Source organism: Idiotropiscis lumnitzeri, chromosome 10 (genome assembly GCF_059441095.1).
Source record: "Idiotropiscis lumnitzeri isolate Australia: NSW breed Sydney's pygmy pipehorse chromosome 10, RoL_Ilum_1.0, whole genome shotgun sequence".
In the NCBI taxonomy this organism is placed as follows: domain Eukaryota; kingdom Metazoa; phylum Chordata; class Actinopteri; order Syngnathiformes; family Syngnathidae; genus Idiotropiscis; species Idiotropiscis lumnitzeri.
In genome coordinates, this window is record NC_142400.1 from 13,612,662 (window position 1) to 13,634,743 (window position 22,082).

A 22,082-nucleotide genomic window follows, 5' to 3' on the forward strand; every position below is an offset into this window, starting at 1 on the left:
GCACTTTTTTGGTTATCTGTATCTCAATTGCTTTCTCCTCATCAGTGAGCAACTCTTCTGTTCCAAGATGATAGGTGAGAGAATAGGAAACATTGCCCGCAGCAAATAAAGAATGTGGAAGAAAGAGAAAATATAAAATAAACGGTATATATATATATATAAATGTAAGGTGAAGAAGATAAATAAGACAGATACTTTGCTTCATTGTCAGCGGCACTCCAGGGTTATTTGAAGCACTTATTTATGCACTGTAAGCAGAACAATACCAGTGAGCAGAAATGATTAAATAGAGACTCTTCAAGCAATAGACATCTCATTGTGGTGGCCCATGGCTTGCCACTGGGCCAGCTTGATAAAAGCACTATGAGCTGATAGCTGATACAATTTGCCAGCCGTTTTGAATGGGCAAAGCAGGGAGGAAGGGGCTGAGGCTCCGTTAGTCTGTCACAGACAGCCTGTATAAGCCATAATAAAATCATTAGAATGTAAATGCTTTATTGCAAAATAAGAGCCTCAAGCTAGGGTGACATTATCTGCCGCCACCAGAATGAAAGCACCGATTAGCATTCCCCGATTCAATGATAGCAGCAACTTATCTTTATTAAAATTTCTCAAATTGAGTCTTCATTTTTTTATGATTGAGTTTTAAGCAAATGTAATATCCAGTTCAGTTTGTGGATGAAATGGGCGGAGGGGGAGCACAAGATGCCCCAGAAATAATTAGTGCACACATTTCTTCCCGACATGTGTTTCATAACCAACAAATTGGATTTTGTATTTGCCGTGTCACTATCTCATACATTTGCATTAGAATGTGTGGCTGAGTTTACAGAATAATTACTGAAAGTGTACACCTCTTTAAACATGTGTCTCATAAGAATTAAATTTGATTTGTTTGAATGTGACTATCATGGTGCTGGCAAATAATTGTTGCGGCACGGAGGTTAGGACTGTCACTGGATTTAGACGTTCATATTCATGACACACACACACGCACACATTTTCAGCAAAGTCTTTAAGCAGATCATTGCTTTGTCGACAGACAGTCAATTCTTATGCAAATAGCCCGAGTGCTGCGTATAGAGAATAATATGCAAAAGATCAAATGTCACACTTGGACTACAAGAGTCCGTGTGATGTAATAATGGCTGACTTCAATTTTGTCCTGTAGTTTATATTTCCTTATATCCTACTCAATGTGCTAAATGTCATTGCACAAATCGCTTATCGTGTAATCGAAACGGTCATGAAGCACAGAATGAAGACAATTGTTTGTAACACGGCTGTAGGGGTAATACAATGTATCGTACCGTGTTGATTCATATAAAGGGCCCGAAAATACTGATGACCATTTTGCACCGGGTGTCAGTCTGGTTTACACTCATACCTAGCAAATAATTATTGCTGTTTTACCACCTGGGTTAAAATGAAGGTCAAAAATGCTATTTTGATGGCAAATTGAGTAAAAGGTGGACTAAAAGTTTGTCATTAAACTAGCTTGCATTCTCTATGCTTCTTTTTGGAACTCTGTGGTATCTCAACATACCCAGTTAACAAAAAAAGTCAAAATGATTCCTTCCTCACTGAAAGACAATTGGTTACTTTCAATTGCAGTCATTGTCAAGCTCGTCGCGCAAACATTCGTGTTGTGTGCTTGGTTGTGACTTCATTAAGAGCGTTGAGAAGTCCTGCACAATGCAGTTGTTATGGTGCACCCAGAAGATTTGCAATGGTGTTTATGTGCCGCCTTTAATCGCAATCAGGGCTCATATATCTTGTGGAGAAAATTCAAAATCCCAGACATCTTCCCTATTCGCCGAAGACAAAAGAGGGGGCACAAATTGGTCCAAAACACATGTGTTAAAAAGAAGCGCTTACATCAAGCTCAAGGGTACTCAAGGGAGCCAGTCCAATCGTTGTATGTGAAGAATGATTGTGGAGCTGGGGAGCACGTACCAGTAAATAAATCACTGACACAATGCAGATATTCTACGTTGAAGTGAAAAGATAAATGCTTCGAGAGCGGTAGATGTCAGTTTGCGCAGGAGAAAGCCACAGTATAATTCCGAGTTAGTAATTGAAATTTGCAATAATTATCCTTGAGGACATAATATTAGATTATGATCAGTGAAAAGAAAAAAAAAAAGAGATGGACCATAATACATCGCTGGATAGGTGCTGCGTGGCACTTCACCTCAATACTCGGCTCTCACTTACCCCTTTGACTGTATTGTGTTACTGAAATATGACGGCTCCATTTTTATCCTGTCACAATGACAACTGATGGGCTTATTTTCTTGTGGCCCCCAGGGATGATGAAATAGTAAGCAAACATTCCTTCTCAGGAGAAGAAAGGTGCTCCATCATAGTGGCTGGGGCCGCCACTGCCGCTTGTGTTGTGTGGCAATAACACAAGGTTAGAGGATACAATACACTTGGCCTCCTCCTCAGAGGGTCGACATTGTCACTTCTTCTACCTTCTTAACTGATGCCTTGTACGGCTCTCAACACTGTCTTGTCTTTCAAAAACGTTCTGACAAGATGCAGTCTTCAAAATTTGGATTGGGTTTGATTGGCAGTTATAGTGTAAAAAACAACATTTTCAACATTTGCTACTATTTGGCAATATTTGTGTTTTCATGCTGCCACTGTGTTTTAAATGTTCAGAGAAACAACATTATTGCATAAAATATTGCCGTATATAATCACCATACGTGTCACAGTCATGGGGCCTATTGGCTTCACAATGACAGTAAGTGCCTTGAACCATGACATGCCATGTATAAAAAAAAATAATTTAAAAAATCATAAAATCTGTTCATACTTCCATGGGATTGTGACGTGTCAATGCACTGATTTAAGGAAAATAACTGAAATCCGGATGTGCACATTTCCTAAAATTCCCTGATCATCTCATTATGATCTAATCTCGTTGCACACTTGAGTACAATGACAATAAAGGGATTTCTATTCTATTTCTATTCTATTTTAACCAATATGAAAGAATAGTTTTTTTCCCCATCTTTAAGCAGAATTCTCAATTAATGTGTTGTTGTTGCATCTTAAAGCAACAAAGACTCACTATTCAAATAGGATTAAGGTTCAGCTCTGACAACAACAATCAAGCATTCTAATTGTTTGGTGTGTCATTTCTATAATTGATAATCAAAGTCTTTATCATGAATAATAAACTGTTCCTATGTTAGCATGTTGCTGCCTGTTGGAACACCCACCGTGTCAGGGCACAGCCAGGCAGTGGCATTTGTCTCCTTGCTGTAAAAAGAAATGACAGTGTAATGTGATTTACAGGCGATCGCTTCAGCTCAATTCAATTAAGACCCCAATAATCCATGATGAATGCACACCTACGCCAGTCATTAGGATTACAAACAAAATACGGGGCTTATCGTATCATGGCACCATGGAGTGAACACACCCTTTAATAGATGCGCTGATTCACTTAAGTCATTTATGTCACAGTCTGTAATGCATTCAATGTCTGCTGGCTGCTAATGACCAGTGAGTCTCTCAAGACAATCATTTCTCAAATCAGGGCATCACTGACTGGGTGCCTACCGCCAATACCGTACAATGTTTGACTATGTTAACACATCTCTTACAGTAGCACTAATAACTATGAAAAAAAAATTATAGTTGACATATGGGTGAATTAAGGACAAGCCGAATGTAGGAATAGCAAAGCAGTTAATAAGGGCAGACGGTGAATGTGTGGCCACTACGTTTAGATTGACAGTGTCATATTTTTAAGAGGGTTATGAACCACAAAACAAGGGTTAAAGGGAAATTGACCCAGCAGTTGACGGGTGACTGATATATTGAGCTGAAGGTCTTTAATCTTGCCGCCGAGGTTACGTGTAGCTTATATAACAAATTACAATGCCTACAGGGTAATATATCACCTGATGGATCTCCTTCAGTTTTTCTTCCTGTATTCTCATGTTCACATTTCGTCCACGAGAGACCCAGTAGAGTCACTAGAATATAAGTTACAGGTACAGTGTTCTCTGAATACGATCAAGATGGATGATCTGTCAGGACAGACTCAATTCTTTAGGACGATTCAGTGCTACCGTTCGACTTGTTCTACTGTATTGACGAAATTCAATACAGCATTATTTATTAAGAATGTATCATCACACATGGAGGTACTTTGAGCAAACGTGCAGAGATGGGCATCATCAGTGTGTCACAAAATTTCCAGAATATAAAAAAATAATTTCTATGTCACATAAAGGGCGCTGCATAACCAGAAACGCAGCCAAATAAAGAAATAAAATAAGATAAAAACAACGGTCACGCACCCGCACACTATGCTGATCGAGGAACAGAAACAATATGGAACAAACATCATTGAGGTCTGTGGAATGGAAAGACAAACTTTATTGTTTGATTTCTTTAAGTATTTGGCTGCATGTCCGGTGTGCGGCACCTGCGTGTGACGTGCTACCGTCCGTTCTTGACACCGTTTGGCTGACTCAGACCAACTGGGCTGGCCTGAAATAATGCAGAGAACTCACAGTCGGACTAAAGCACTGACACATTCCCAAATCTGAAAACGACTTGTTTCAGAAGTGTCTCAAAAGTAACTCTCACTTAAAAAAAGGTTTGGAGATCTGTTGTATGCTATAATTTCTTATGACACATTTGTATTTTTGAATACAATTTTATACTGTATATGGAGCTGAAAATCAATAAAGTCACTCTACATTTATTTGTGAATCTCAACCAAAATACCTGGGTCCATTGTACCACTCTGGCGTCAGACGTCAAGATGTATTTTATTTTCTTGATACGAGAGTCCTTGTCAGCCTTAAACCATGTCCAGGCTGCATCTGGCAATTGATAAAATACATACAAGCATTTTCTGATAAGACCACAAGTAGAACAACAATGTCCAGGTGCAGATTATTGGTGAACTAAAAGCTACGTTTGCGACTCAGAAAGAAGCAAGTCCTTCCGATAGCTCTGCCAAAAGAGATTCTGCTTCAGCACCCCAGCTTTAGATGTATTTTGATGTTCTGATATCCTACTACTAGTGTAAGTGAGAGGTCATAATCCCCCATTGTACAATGGTTCAAAATATGCTGCTAGGATGCTCTGATCACTGGTGATACACTCCCCTCAAATATCACAGAGGGCTGCGGAACGGTTCGCGCAAGGGTTACAGTACGATTCGAAATGGTGGATAAACTGCGAAAATTGAAGTTATTTCTCAAGAACTAAATGAAATCTACTTATTTTCACAACTCCTCTATGTATATAATGGCTGACTGGACAGACAAAGTTCACGAAAGACCGCCGTTATTTGACATAACCGTCAGAGGCCGCATTGACTATCGTCGTTAATGGCATGGAGGGGTGCTACATCTCATGCATGCACAGAAAGTCCGTAGTAGTTGGCTTCTCCGTCGGCTTATGCGGTGAGTTCTTCTGTCGTTTTCCGGTCTGACGTGCCGACTTCTAGGTTGAAGCGACAATTGGCCACAACGGCCTGAAAGAACAACCTGCAAAAATAATTATATTTTTTTTGTGTATATTTAGACATCTGATAGACGTGCACATCTGTTGCTTTTATCATTCACAAAATATGTCGTGCAAAAATGTATAATGTGGTCTGAAGGAAAGGATGTGGATCATCTGAAACCAAATCTGCCTCCCACCCAAGTACAAGGATGTCAAGGCCATCTCCCTTACCCCTGTCTGTCAACAGCTTTTGAGAAGTCAAAGTATAAAATAGCAAGGTGCACTAACAGTATCTGTCCGATGCAGGATACATATAGCGAGTGCGTTGGGAGGCTCAGGTAAGGACTTCAGCGTCAATCTGTCACTCGCTTCCCTCAAGGCGATAAGAGAATTCCAACAGAGATAACGCTGGACATTCAACTTAATTCCAAAGGCAGAACTTTTCATCAGAGGGCCACATATTAGCTTTTGAAAAAAACATAGTGTTGCAAGGACCCGCCATCACCCCTCTGCCTTTTGCTTGCATTCCGCGGTCAAAATCTTAGCATGACATCATGGACGTTGGTACTTGCAAATTGAGAGCAGAAACGTCATTCTGAAAATTGCTCTTTGAATGTTTAATTCATTCTCTAATATCATATTGCCCCTCTTCAAATAAGATTGTTTTGATATCACAATGACCATCTTTAGTCCTCGATGTGTCAAGCCGAATATCACATCTATGGATGAAGTTTTGAGATCATCCACAGTCTCCTTCACAGCTTAGTTGTTTTCCAAATGAATTCTTCAAGGCATTCTGTTTAATAAAGTGGAGAGAAATGATCATAATTCTTAAAAGATCATTATAGCGAGCAGTTGATCAAACTGCCTTATAGAGCATAAAAAAGCAATTTCCCAAATGTATACTACAGATTGCAATATCATGGATGTCAATATACCGTGTTGATATTCGTTTCTTTCATCCGCGGAAAAAAGGTACATAACAATCCAACCTTTGTACATAAAAAAATCCACGAGCATTTCTACGTCAGGGGTGGGCAAACTTTTTGATTGGCGGGCCACAATGAGTTCTAAAATTTGACAGAGGGGCCGGAGCAGATGGATGGAGTGTTTTGGTAACCTCACCTCATCGTAGAAAAAAAATACATTTAATTTTAAAGCAACGTGAACAAAAGCATTACAACAATATATATGTCTTTGAAAAACCAAATCTGGAAAATAAAACATTAACAAGCTTTATTTATTTAATTTTTTTCAAGTTCGGCAGGCCGATTAAAACGTTTTACGGGCCGCATGTGGCCCCCGGGCCGTAGTTTGCCCATGCCTGCTCTACGTAATCACCCATTTCGATGGAAACTTAGTGGAAAACGTGAAAAACAAGGCATTCCATACAAAAACAATTGATTATGTTTTATAGTGCAGCAATAGCCCTTACTCAGCTGGGTGCATGTGCAAGAGCTAGTCTTGCTGTTTTTTTTTTTTTTTTTTTTTGGAAAGGCTCATGTGGATCAATACGACATGGCACATTTAGGCGACCTCTACACCACACCTTGGGACGAGGAACGCAAGATTGGAGCCCCTTGCTGCATCATTACCACTATCCCTTTCTTTTTGCTGATTAGTGGGGGGTGTCGTGACAATAACAACTACAGCAATACCCCATACCCTTGTTCAAGTACATGACCAACCTAAAGTATTTTTCGATTTCAGATGTTATATTTGCTCTGTGGCACTTGTCAGGGTTCCACAGAGGAAATATTTACTGCACTCGTAAGCCAGATACAAAATATGACTGTTGACCATGGGTTTAATATTGGCTTTTTTAGTTTTCTTGCAGGGCTTTTAACAATCAAGATGTCCCCCTGCAAACAAAGACTTATAGGCATGTGGAAAGGTGAGATAAAAACAGTTAAAAGTGACAGCTGAAATCTAGGGCTGTGGTACCAGAGCCATTACTCAGTACTGTCTTAAGAAAAAAAAAAAAAAAACTCTTTTGTGCTTTCATTTAAAAAGAAAAGGTTCAACTTTCTATTTTGTTCCTGTCTAATATTTATATAGCGATTCAGCACAGTGGGCATCTTAATCATCTTTAATCATGACTGTGTGCATGCTGGGACATTTAAATTGTGTAATTTACATCCAAAAGATAAACATAATAACAGTAAAACATACCAGGTCCCGGATTTAGAAGTAACACAAGTGTAGCGTTCTCACCAGGGTCACCCCTATGACAGAAGCCACACTAATATATATTCGTATCTTTCGTAAAGCTGTTTGAGGCTGTAGCAGATAATTCAAGAGAAGATTTTATTATTTTTCTTATTTATTTATTTTTTGGTCTATGTGGGCCACCAGAGAGACAATAGAGACCCATCGATTGGAAAGGGGCTCGACATCCTGGCTTCTTGTCAGCTGAATAAAAAGACCATTACCCCTTCAGCACTGAAGTGATATATACCACCGGGGAAAGAAAGAATTAGGACTTTTACCTCCCGTTCCATCAAGCAATATTCTCTCCTTTCTTTTTCCTTCTTTGTTTTGTTTGCTGCAGTTTGTCCCTTAATCATGGCAATCTTTTCGACATTACACAGCTAAGTTTGTGAAACAATAGAGGAGAGGCTAATAACTTTTCCTGGGGCGGTAGTTTTGGTGCTAAGGGGAAGAAAAGGGAAGGATGGTGATGATAAAAGGATGGCGGCATTGGTCAAAGGTTAGCTACTGTGATCTCATTGTTGCTTCTTTAGCTCTTTCAAGAAGAGACTTGTGTATTTCATTACCCCGGGAAGGAATTCAACCCTTTTTCCTGAACATCTTCAAATAAATTAGACTGTTGATGTGAAAGTTACGCAGAGCACAAGCATGTATGTTCGCACATTTAAGTTAAAGATAATGGACGCCATGGGAATTGATAATCTGACTCTGAACGGACAGACCTTTATTAGAACTGGTGGTTTGCATTTATGAATGTTATAATATGTAGTGGCACATGTATGTGGATAGTTTGTATGGTGTGCAGGTCACTGGATAATAAAAATGTATTGTTTTCAATGTCTCTTGCCAGTAAATTGTCATACTGTAAATAACAACAAAAAAGGTCAATATGCAGGTTAACATGAGAAGGTAGTTCAAATCAATGGCGGACTTCAAGTTCAAAGAACAAATCCTTGAATGTTGTAGTTATGCCTCAAGATACAGTATAAGACCCTGAGATATTGATCATGGTGTGGTTTTAGTTGATTTGCCTCGAGAGTCCACCCCATTTCATCGCCAATATGATTAATACATTCCAATTTACAGAGCGATGGTATTCTTACAAAGAAGAGATCTATTTCACCCCTTAAGATCGAAAGTTAGAAACCACAGCATAATTGATGTCCTCCCGGGACAAATGCTCTCATATTTATCACCACCTGACCTTTCATCTGATCTCATCCATCATAAATTAAAGTTGTACAGCAGTAGCGTGGCCCTCACTCCTCGCTCAGCACAACCTTTTGTCCAGAGGTCCTCTCCTTCACTTCATTTGGAGCTGTTGGAAGGAGCAGTTTAAAAACCTGCAGTTCAGCACCTCTGCTGTTCGGGGCAGATGGTCATCACTGAAAGCATCCGTCAAACTCAGGCCCTCTCACCAGTAGCCCACCGGCATGTACTCAGTTCTTTTGCTCTTCTCGCTTCTAAAGTGCCGTAAAAAAGTATTTGCCCTGATTTTTTTGCGCATTCATCATACTAAAATGATTCACATCATTAAACCAATGTTCATATCTCTCAAAAACAACTGAAGTGAATGTAAAATACATTTTCCAACGGTGATTTTATTTTTTTTTAAGGGTCAGAAATTCCAGATCTATGTACAGAAATTGCCCTTGAACCCCTGAATAACTGAAATCAAGAATTTAAGAAAACTGGTAGAGGGGTCAACTCAGGTAGGGCAACTGGCGCAAAAACTGATTCTCAATGGGACAAACCAAAATTTGCGACACGTCATGGATGAGTTGTTCTACAACTCTCCATCGCAGAATTGTTGTAACTTATAACGGGGCGTTTGAACATGGACTGTTTTTTTAATTTCATACCAAAGCATCTCAAGCAGATTTATTTCAAACTTTTACTTGGCCACTCCAAAAGCTTCATTTTATTTTTTAGCCATTCAGAAGTTGCCTTGATGTTCTTTCAGGTCATTGTCCTGATGCATAACTGAAGAGCGCTCTAGATAGAGGACATGAACTAATGCCTGGCCTTTCGCCTGCGGCATTTTCTTGTAGAAAGCAGAATTCATTGTTCAATGAATAACAGCAGGTCATACAGGTCATTAAGCAGAAAAGCAGCCCCAGACCGTCACGTTTCTACTACCATGTTTGGATGTCGGCATGATGTTCCTTTTAGGAAATTATTTTTTTGTTTGCTTTTTTTTTTTTATATGAGATATAAAAGGCTGCACGCCTTCTAAATTGTTTAGAGTATTTCTCTAAACGCAATTAATATGTTTCTTGGTAAATTTGAGCGGAACCTTTGTGTAATTTTTTACACCAGTTGTACCCTTCTCCTGTGGATAGCATTTTTTTGCACTGTCTTTCTTATGGCTGAGTCACTGAACTTAACTAAGGCCAATGACGCTTGCAGTTCTTTGGATCCCCTTCTGGGTTCTTTTGATGCCGCCTGGATGAGTCGTTATTGCACTCTTGGAGTCATTTTGGTTGGCTTGGTAATGGCTTTGAAACGTTTCCCAAACTGATTGATTTCAATCATCATGCTTTTCATCTTTTGTTCATTTCTATGGATTGTTTCACTTTTAGATCTAGTAGCCTAGTTTACAGCCTACTGACAGTTAATTCTATGTAAGTAATATCCTTAATCAATAAAACTACCGTCAATCTGGCTGGGGCTTTTTGATTGGCGGGCCACAATGAGTTCTAAAATTTGACAGAGGGGCCGGAGCAGATGGATGGAGTGTTTTGGTAACCTCACCTCATCGTAGAAAATAAAAAAAACATTAATTTTAAATGAAAGTGAACAAAAACAATACAACAAAATATATGTATTTGACAAATCAAAAAATAAAACATGAACAAGGTTTATTCATTTTTTTTTTTCAAGTTTGGCGAACCGGAATAAAACGTTCAATGGGCCACATGTGGCCCCCGGGCCGTAGTTTGCCCACGCCTGCTCTAAACTGTATGGTGCATGAGAGTACCAGTTCTCCAGGCTCAAGTTTATATTTGTGCTACATGAAATCAGCTTACATTTTATTACATTATACCATAAGCGATTTAGGATTTTGTTCCAATCCAGGTCCAGTAAGATTCACATCTCCAACTTGCTCTCCGGGTACGATGGGGTATATTAATATTAATGAGGCATAGATCATTAATGTTAAAATTGAGATTTGGGGCCGAGCCCTTATGACTCTACTGTCGTGATTAACACAAAGTAATGGAATAATGTATCATTCACATAATATTAACAAGGTGAATTGGAGAAAAAAAAATCCACTCAGAAGAGGTCAGTAATTATGGGCTAACGTCTATGCCAGCTATGGATTTTTAATAGGCGGGTCTAATGATGGGTGAAATCTGTATCGTATTGCGATAGTGAAACATGCATTTTAAACATCTTATCTGATCAACCCGGGTCATAGCAAATCATTAGTTTGGCAGTGTTGTTCCGCTCATCTGTTTTCATTAGAAAACTTCAGAGAAGTCAAAAAAAAAAAAAAAAAAAGCAAACACATGGATATTTTATCACTTTTAGCGATGTCGAAATCATTTATTAAAATGAAAAAAAATGCTTGAAATGTTTCTCGCAGAAAGCCTTGTTTCTTCGTCCAGCTCCCCTCTCTGTAGCCCACTCAAAGCTGCTCTTCAGCAGTGCAGCAGACACTGCAAAGAAGCAAGTGAAGGAGCATTTCATGTTTATCCATTGTCATTCAGTGCATGACTACCCCACACTCCCACCAGTGGCAGCCTACAAGTGACCCCTGAAAAGAGGGGGTCAGGAAGTAGGTCGTGCGGAATGGCCCGGCTGTTAGCGCCGGCACTCTTGACAGCTTTAAGTAGATCTCTTTTTAGCCATTTATTTGGAGAGTCTTGAGGGGGTGTGTGTGTGCGGGAGCAGGCAGAACAAGAGCAGAGCTTGACTTCCTCCTGAAAGGGAAACTAAGACTATGATGCAGGAGTGAACTTTCACTGATCTAAGCTTTCAAAGAGTTTTTTTCCGAGCAATGGTGTGATCACCTCGACAATGAACTCGAGCCTATCAATATGGCACTTGCAAGGACGTCAATATTTCTCCTTTTTTCTGATTAAGCTGATTTCTATAGTATGGTTTTTCAGAGACTAGGTCATTCCCAGGCTCCTGTGGGGCCTCCTTACAGTGATTATTTGCTGCTGAATTTGTCACAGAGGTACCTCCTGAGTGACTGATGTCTACACTACTGGTTATTAAGTGCTAATGTCATCATGGTTGATGCAGAATTTGTTGCCATTATTTTAACCATACTCTTGCATCACTAAACACTCAAAGGTGTGCGAGGATGATATTGAATATATGTTTTAAATGATTTTATACTGAAATAAAACAATGTGCAAGCAAGCTGTTTTTGTGTCAATGCGTTGATGCTTCCCTCAAATAAAAGCATGAAAACAACTATTTGAATTTTAATGTTCTTACTGCACACTTACATGTTTGGCGCTTGAAACTCCCACATGAATAACAACATGCTGGTGATTTTCTTTCAAAATAAATTTTATTCTCTTCACTTGGTCTGTTTAAGTATGTGCATTAAATGCAAAGTGTGTGGGTGGAGATCCATGTGTAAAGTTGCAATTCCATGCGTTAGAATGAATAAGTTTAAAGAGATAGTACTAAATTTAGCCCCATTGTGCCCAAATTTAGAGTCCATCCAATAGTCACTGTCTTGCATTGTATAATGCATTTTTATCTCCTCTGCACCAGCAGACCATAGATTAGCATTATAGATTCTAGGGTGAAGTCTCGTCACCACTTCCCTTGTCTAGAATTCTAACTGCAAAGGCTGCCATCAGCTGCAATAATGAGCCTGACAACCCGGGTAAATGTGTTTTTTACGATCATAATGGCGAGCATATTGATCTAAATGGACATAGCGTTGGCTTATTCTATCAGTCAGAGAAACTGTGTGGCATGGTGAACACCCACTATCAAACTCTCTTGGCCACTTCATTGATATCCAACACTGATAGTCTAGTATTTTTATGTAGGAAAATGTTTTTCTTTTTTTTTTTTTTTTTTTAGATTTGTTTTCAATCATTTGTCAGCATCCATTTGTAAGCTTCAAATTTAAACAACGTATTTGAAGTGGTGGGAAAAGATTCATCACAAAGTCTCATTTGTAACATCATTGACATGACAATAATGACCCCTTGGCACTACGGAGTAATGGGTGGCTCTGCCCTTTAACCCAAACCAATGAACACATTTGGTTTAGGCCAGAGCTCAGTGATTTATTTCTGACAATATTATGGCTTCTGAAGTCGTAGAACTGGACACCTTGGGCATTCAATGGGACAATCATTAACTTAGCAGGACATGGTTCACGTTTACTCTCGTTCCCCTCTGCGAGGGTATTTAGAATTCACTCACTTTCCAGATTTCTACTGGTTTATGGCCCAAATAATGTGTTCTCAGAAACTGAATGTTTAAAGATTCTTTAAGTGGAAGAAAAATAGAGTGTTGCACATTTTGCCCACAAACGTGACTAAGTGCTCTTATCATGCACACTTATATTTTTTTGTAATTTAGCATTACATAATTACCTTTCATAATTAAAAGAATTTTTTTTTTTAAATGCACCATTAAATGCATAAATTTTAAAGTTAAATTAAATTCTACATATTTTATGAGTATACAATATTTATCACTTGAACGTTCATTTAGAGGATAAATATGTTTTTAAATATCTGTGTGTTGTCCCATTATGCACAACAATTGCTGATGAAATTGTGTCGGTGAAAAACACTAATGTCGTCATCGTCTTCAACACCGCTTATCCTGTAAATCGTCGCGGGAGGGTGTTAAGCCTAGTACAGCTGGGGAAAAGGCGGACTGCACCCTTGACTGGTGCACACGAAGGTTTGGTGTGCAAAGTTTTCCAGGCATAAAGAGAGATATTACAAGCTGCCACCAAACCAGAAAAGCAGTAAAGAACCTAAATATAAATAGAGTATAAACCAGACAGTCATAAAAGAATCCTACGTAGGCAGTGAAGCAACATTTTAGTTTACGCACTTGTTGGCCTCTCACAACGTCCTAACAAGGGAGAAGAAATGTGAAAAATATGAGCTAAGCACTAGCTATCAGATGGTACAACATAAGCGAATGGATTTAAAATTGGTCCCAAAGAAGACCCTGGGTTTTGCCGTTGGTCAGTGTACAGTGAGGGATTTGAAGATTAGGTTGTCATCACTGTGCCTTCGAGTATACGCTGATATATTTTCAAAAAATGCTGCATTTACATCACCATTTATGATTAAATTGGATTTTTCATTTTTGGGACTGTGACTTGTTTTTTCTGCAGAAGTCCAATTAGTAAACCATTCAAGTTGATTCAAGACTCGCTGATTAAACAGTAAACGAAGAGCGTAGGCGGATTTTGGGTGAGAGTCCGAGCTGTGTTGCCGGTAAACAGTGTAATGAGGATATGTCCCGCCCACCTGTATTGTTGCAGTCAAAGACGGCATCCAAAATCACTTCTTTTTTTTTTTTAAGTTGCAGAATTTATCACCAGTATTATTTCAAATTAATGAGCACTCAAACCAAATAATGCCTCGAACATGGCAGCCGCAGCCATGTCCAGATTTACTAGACGTCACGAGAGAACTGTCCGTACGTACAGTATTTCAACTGTCACATTAGTATGGACACTAAATCTGTGGCCAGTAGCAAATAACAGAAGGAAATCAAGTCGCTGTGACTTGGATTTGACTCAACTATTTTTTTTTCCTTTTATACAAACTACTTCATGAAGGACTTGTTTGAAACATTTTGCATGACATTCTGATTGAGATTTGCTCCTAGTGATCACTAAACATAGTGGAGCTTTTGATTATTCCTAAAAGATTTGCAATATGAGTTGTTGTGTATATTAGGTGCCGAACAATGATTGTGTACAATCATGTAAAGTGTAAAGGATAAAACTGTAAATGTGAAGGTTTAAGAAACAGAGGCCACTTCTCATATAAAAATGGAAAGTCACAAGGGTGGCGAAACGAGTAAGGAATGCAATGTCAAAAATAGAAGGCATACAGAAGAAGAAAATGAATAGACTAAGGTAGAAAAGGAACAGAGGATGGAGCTTTGGTATCTGTAAACAACACATCTATCACCCTTGGCCTCCTGTAAGGGCTATTGGGTCACTGGCGTGTTTGCACCGATCCCATCACTCACTCAGAGTCGACAGGCCAGCCATTCCCAACCCACCACAGTGTGCTTTTTCAATGCAGTCAACAATGAGCAGGCCCTGGCACTGTCTGTTTAGCTAGGGGGGATCTGTCAGGAAAAGTAAGACGAATGAGCTGTCCTGATTGACTATTTCCTTAGATACTGAATCAATGGGCTTATTATCACCGGCAATTACAGTACTAATACAAACAGATGCTTGGGGAAAGACATCTGCTTAGAGAGATGAGACAACCAGATATCCAGTCAATAGAGTGTAGAAAGCACTGTTCATGGCCCTAAGCAAAGATATTTGTATTCTTGGGATACCCTGGAGCCAATATACAGCAGGGCACACAAACGTGGGCAGCACACTCAGAAAGAATGTAGTGTGTAATTAAACAGAAAAGAATGAATTAGAGACTTATGCAGCTTATGAGTGAATGTGTCCTTATTAATGCATTTGAAAATAATTACATTTTTCTAATCCACGTTTAAAATAAAATATAATTTAAAAAAAAACAGTTAATAAGAAATTTGTGAGGAGCTCAATGTTACCTAAACCTGCACTTCAGACCTTAAAGTCATCGATTTAACAGAAACGAGTTAAGATGTTTACCAAATTATCATGATCCTAAAACCGCATAACTGCATTGCGTGTGGGCTCATAAACTCAAATTGTGTTAAAGATAGTAGACTAAATGATGTGATTTTTCCCCTTCTTCTAAGAATGCCATTAAATATGGATGGGATGATCGTTTTTGTGAGTTAAGATACGATTCACTAGCCGGTGCGTGTGTTGATCATGTTAGTTTTAATTATTAATCATTTAGTTGCTAATTACTTTGTATGTTCCTCATATTGAATTTCTCATTTCATTAAGGCACAGAATTAATAATAATTTCTTAGAATTATGTGTGTTATTTTATCAACATGTTACTGATTTTGGATTTTGGTGGATTTATTTCCTGATGTCATTGCTTTCACCTTTTCAGATGACCCCTTTGTTCCCTCAACAATGGCTTGTTTAACTTAACAGTAGCAACATATTACAGCAGGGGACCAAACATGGCTGCCGTGTCATGTTTTGTTGAAAAAGAATGCGAGAGGGATGTGCTTCGCTTCACTTCCTTATTATGATGTGATTCAGTCCAAAGATTTTGACACAGAGCCCCAACAGAGACACAATCATTTTTAACACTTGCCCCCTCTCTCCTATTATCTGACTCCAACAATAACCTAAGCTCCACATCTCTCCTCCCATTGCTGCGACACTGAAAACAGTCTATGGACTTTTGGAAGGGAGTGAGGCATATCATTGGAGCTCAGGCCACGCAAACAGCAAGAGGGCCCATTCAGAACAGGTTCTGATGGACGTGATGCCACTCGAAGAGGACATGCCTGACTTGCTAGTCCCTGACAACGGTCTGTGTTTGCCAGGTGGAGCATTGAGGGGCTGTGCCGTTCCTTTTTTGTCACGGTCTGCTATGTTACCGTTTCCACACTGCAGGGTCATTGCTATAAACCTCCAAGACTTGCTCTCTTGCACGCTCCACGCCTGAGCAAGTAACCTCAAGGAGGTAGCCGAGCAGAAAGGTTCGTCCCTTTCCTCTCTATCCACACCATTTCTCACATTTAATTAATAAATCTGATTTCTTCTGCTTCTGTAGCTGGGAGGAGGAATGAATATTGCCTCTCATGTTTTTTTTTTTGCTTTGGAGATCTGTTGATTGTTCTCATGAAATCTCACAATGGACTGAATGAAAGGGCACCTTCTTGTTTCACATCACACAAGACCGCGCCGCACAGGGCCAAGTATTTGTATGCACCAGGCCAAAGTTTAGAGTTAATGAGTAGAGCAATTCAGCTGTGCTACCACAGAATTTCCAAAAGAAGCGGAAATCTTTATTTGAGCGGTTGCTCTGGGAACCATGCCTGACCGACTCCTTCCTCTCTATTACGTTCAACAGTTTTGAATCCTGTATCGCCATATATCAACAAAGAATAGAAGTATGGGGGAAATATATTTATTCATAAATGTCAAGTTGATGAAAAGTAAACTACAATTGTCATATTACCTTAAATAAATACTAATACGTTTTTCATTTGATTCCTGTCATTCTCACCAATTCATTCTCCATCTGAATGTACACTGTAAGTACTGTACTCGCTAAAATGACAGCAATTCCGGAGAATAGACCATCAGGAAAATTAACCCCCTACTTATGTGACGATACCATTGGAAAATCGCCTAATTACAGTACGTGATTATGTCATTAGGAACAAGATGAGGAGGGGGTTGCACGCTTTTCAAAAGCTCCCTGTGAGCTTGTCTGTGAAATAAAAGACGCAAAGGACCTTAAAGGTAACTAATCCATTTAACTCCCATAGCTCCAGCTCAACATGCCTCAGTAGACAACACAGCAGTCCCACAGAACAGGCCGAGGAGAGAAAGAATGCTTGTGGATTGCTTTACAGCAGTCGCCCTTTGAAACATAAATGACAAACGTACCATTCTTTTGAAGCTAGAAGCAGGTTGGGAAAGTTGTATTCCCGGCATCAGCATCCCTCTTTCTGACTGTTGTGCGAGGTCACCTTAGAAAACAGCAATTACACAATAGGTTTATGTTAAGTTGAGGTGGAGGTGTTATGATATCTGATCTTGACAGTTTATATACTGTAAACAGTAAAATTGATCTACCGTAAACAACATGCTAGTATTCAAACAAACAAATAAATAAATCAAATTAAAAAAAAATAATAATATATATATATATATATATATATATATATATATATATATATATATATATATATATATTGAGGGAAAACAAACTACTCCAGAAAGAAAAGCAATCAATGTAAATGGAACAAATTTCACTGACATTTGACTTTAAGGTTGATAAATTTCAATGACGCTGTTAGTCAATATTTAATTCTGCAAATGCAACTAGTGGTTGTTTTGAAGCTTGGCTAATTGACTAGAGCTAATTTATAACTGGTCAGGCACAGCTGTGACCTGTGAGGAAAACAACGTTATGCAGTTCATTATAAACTACAGCTATACATCACAAGCATTGACTGGCTTTATGATATACAGTGTAATAAAACAGTGGTTGATAAATTTAATGGTGCTTGTTATTAATAGGGCTTTGATAGAGGAGGGGGCGGTGTGTGTGTGTGGTATCATAATCATGTCGGTATTGCAGTATAAGAATATCACAATTGTTTTACAGCAAAAGTTAAAAAATTAATGACTTATATGAATAACATTTATTTGAAGTGACTAATAATAAGAAGCTTATATATAATGCCATATTAAATCAGTGTCCATGTTGATAGTACAGCAGGGCATTGCTATGATATACAGTGAAGTCAAGTCTCCACCCAAGCCCCCGTTTTGTGCACTGTAATAACTCACCATGGCTGTCCTTGTCAAACCACCTAGCCCGAAGATAAATATGTCATTCTTTATGGCTCCCTTCAGAGTACTCAACAGATTAATTTGAGAATAAAAACAGGATTCTTGTGCCTAGTAAATCCATCAGGTATGATGAACAGACGTTCAAAGTGAATGCACAACTCCTGACATTTGACTTATCAGTTATGCTATTTGAAAAGGCCCGTCACTGTACGTTGCGTACATTTTGTGGAGACAATATTCTGTGGAAAAATCACAATTAAAAGAGATGTCTCGTCTGGGAAAAGTTTGAACGCCACTCATGTGTAGCTCTTAGCTATGATTAACCACGCCAACCTCAGGCCTCAGGGTGTCTGCAGGTGCGTTCTGGAGCCAAGCGCCAACAGACTGGTCGAACAGTGTGGTGTAGGCTATTTGGCATCCAATCCAGTTTGCTTTCTGCTCCATAGGGAGCGACTCCCTGAACTCATCCCTCACACGTCATCTAAATAATAATTTTGCTTTCTCTTGCCAGGCCGGAGTTGCAAATGAGAGTCCGTTATTAATTGCCTTGCCTAAATAAATAGATTTTAAATGACACAAATACAATTAAATGTATATCGATAATCTTGGTTGACGTAATCAACGTGACACTGAACAAAAAGTTAAGCCAAGATGACAATTTGTGCCTTTGAAAATGTTGCTGATCAGAAGATTTTTGGAACTACACCAGATTGCAAATGGGTGTACCCAGGCACTAAATATTTCTCCATTTCTTTCTAACTTTCTCTTTAGCACATTTTGACTTGCCTCCGCCCTGCTGTCAGTTCTGGTCCCCTTTCAATCTCCTCACCCACTCTCCCAATCTAATACTCTGAAAACGACTCCCTTTGCAGCTCATTCGTTCCCCAAAACTCTCTCACACATTTACCAGGCACCCTTAGTGACTGCTGGGCTGTAAAATGGCCATAGTCGAGAGAATGAGGAAGGGGGTGGGGGTGGGGGTGGGGGTGATCGGGGGAGAGAGAGTCGGAGGGAGAGGAGTTAGATTCTTGACAGCAGGGACTCCCATTATCTCTGTAATCTGGTGATAATTAGAATTAGTGCTTGGGCACCCCCAAGGCGAGACTTTCAATGCCTCACAATGTCTCCATAGGACCTGGAGCGACTCTCCCTGAAAACACACACATGGCCATACGCACACAAACACACGCACACACATCCTTGACCTCCTCCTTGTTTCTACACCTCAAACGCAGGCCCTCAAACTCTCTTCTCTCCATTTCAACTATTAGGATTTATTTTAAAACCACACACACACACACCTCATTGACTCTCAACCCACAAATACACGCGCACTTATCCACAGCCGCAGCCCATGCAAATAGGCAACTATCAGCATTACCGCAACCCCCCACTTCACCCACTCTTCCTTGCCCCTGGGTGGTGCACAGCTGAAGGTAACAGTGGGTCACTGGTGTTGCTCTTGAGAAGCTGAGCCTTCACTGCCCATTAATCTGCTACTAATTACAATGCTCAATAGACTCCTAAAAGAGATGTTACCCTAATTATACTATCAGCCAGTGAGCTCACTATTAAAGGGATTGATATGTGTACAGGGAGCAATGAAAACTTAAGGCTGACAGAGCAAGGCAGTACCAGGGATGTAGTTGAGTTTTTTTGTCCATTTGACAGTGCAGCGCTGAATAAACCGATTTTGTCCCCCGCAGAGTAGGCAAATTAAAGGTCACCTCACACGCCATTTTAATCATTAAAATCAGATTGTTAAACATCTGGTTGTCGCTCAGTTGCAGGGCACATTTTGGACAACCATTCACACTCACATCGACACCCTCACCTCCAGTGAGGATTGAAACTACACAGCTTGCACCAAAGTCAGCCGATTGTGCAACTAAACTAAATCAACGAAAATATCACGTCTGGTTGATAGAAAACGCCAAGGGCAGGCATCCAAAACGATCCATTAAATCAATTCTTGATCAAGGTGTAGTAGATGGGTACGGTCTTTAAAAATAAGTGCAAGAAATGTTGTTTTTGTGTCTGTCATAGCCAAAGTGACCCCCGTCGCCTCCACACAAAAGTTCCCGTACCCCCCAGCCCAGCGTGCAGCTCATTCACCGAGCTTTAGTGCACATTCCAACCATTCACTTACCCCGGAGACTCTCGATCCCCCCTTTTCCCTCACACGCTAACAGACTTAGCCACTTGTATGTCGCTTGTCCGGCGGACAAGAGCGGTGGACAAACTTGTGTTTGTTAAATTATTTGATTTCAATTTGTTGGTCTAATTTAATACTTTATTTATTTTTTTTCACATGAAAGCCTTAATAACATATTTGCTTCATTTCTTTAAAAATATTCTGAAAATGGAGGACAAAAAAATCCATTTTAATTAGCTAAACCTTAAGAAATCAATTAGAAATTAAAAATCAAATGAAATGACATGAAAAGTAATCCCTTTTTATTATTGTAAAACAATGCAATGTCTAACAAAGGTGAATGATCATAGATGATAAATCTGATTTATTTTCAGTAGTCCTTTACCAAAATAAGAAAACACACATCCGTGTGCTTCGTGCAATTCAAAATCAAATGCAATCAATACAAATAACATTTTTTAAGTGGACCATTAAAGCACTTTTGAATGTCCTGCAGGCAATCAATGTACAATGTTTGAAGAATCAAGTGCTGACCTAAACTGAACTATGTTCAAGGGAAGAACAGGTTACCATTGATTTACATCTTGATGAACATGATGGCTTGTAATTTTTTCCATGTGGCTTGCTTCTAATGGACACTCAAAATGACCAAATTACATTTATTTGAACTATGCTGATGCATTAGCCTCAGTTCACATGAATGAGACAATAACCTCACATGCACCATCTGCCAAAAGGAATTTTAGAATATTGACCAAACATCTAATGAATTGAAAAGAGAACTAATAACGAAATAAAATCACTTTAATTGGCTTTACATACCGTCACTGAAATAATTTGAAGTGACCGTCATTGAGATTTACAACACAGTGACAAAAATAATGCTGCAGCAACCTTTTTTTATGGTTTGATTTTTTTTCTATTTTCCATATTGTCACCATAGACACCGAGCTTCTGCTGCAAATGATTTAACTGCAAACTGTGTACTGTCCCAGTCAACAAAAAAAAAAAACATCATTTACTGACCATCTGTCCCTTTAGAAATATTTATTTCTGCTCTTTTGCAGTTCTACAGCGCTGCTGTTTGGAGATCAATAGGGATAGAGTCACCTTGGTTTGTAACCTCTCATTGGTGGGGTTATATGTGTGTGTGTGTGTGTGAGTGAGCGGAGTGTGCAAGCGTCACAGCATGTGTGTGTGTGTAGGCATGTTCAGTAGAGAGCGTACTAGGTGTGAAGAAAGCCATGGGGATCAACATTAGCTAGAGAGCCCCCTTTGCTCTTCTTTAACTTGATCAAAGGCAAATGTAGTTGAAGCTTATTAAGCACGTCCCTTTCAAATGTGCTGGATAAACACGCTTTGTACTCCGAGAGAGCACACATTCAAAAGCTCTGGCCACCCAAACTCAAGAGCACATATTTCTAACATTATTGAGTAGAAAATGTATACAAACACACACGTAAAGGTGATTTTTAAAGAACCCTTTGAAATATTTATTGATTCACTCTAAGAGGTTTATCAAAACTGGCAACGTTATTTGGTGTCGTTCTCGTCTGAGCTCGTAAAAATAAAATCCTAATTCAGCCCAAATGTTTTACAATGTTTTTT

General features: G+C 39.2%; 1 long non-coding RNA gene across 1 annotated transcript in view; it reads right to left on the reverse strand.

The window, feature by feature from the left end:
* Positions 1 to 4,389: 4,389 nt before the first annotated feature.
* Positions 4,390 to 22,082, reverse strand: part of LOC148329427 (uncharacterized) — a 67,248-nt gene continuing 49,555 nt past the window's right edge. Inside the window, exons 2-4 of the long non-coding RNA XR_015845707.1 lie at positions 17,408 to 17,490; positions 4,756 to 4,853; positions 4,390 to 4,515 (exon numbers count right to left, since the gene is read on the reverse strand). This is a non-coding gene — a long non-coding RNA (uncharacterized LOC148329427). The remainder of the gene's footprint in view (positions 4,516 to 4,755; positions 4,854 to 17,407; positions 17,491 to 22,082) is intronic.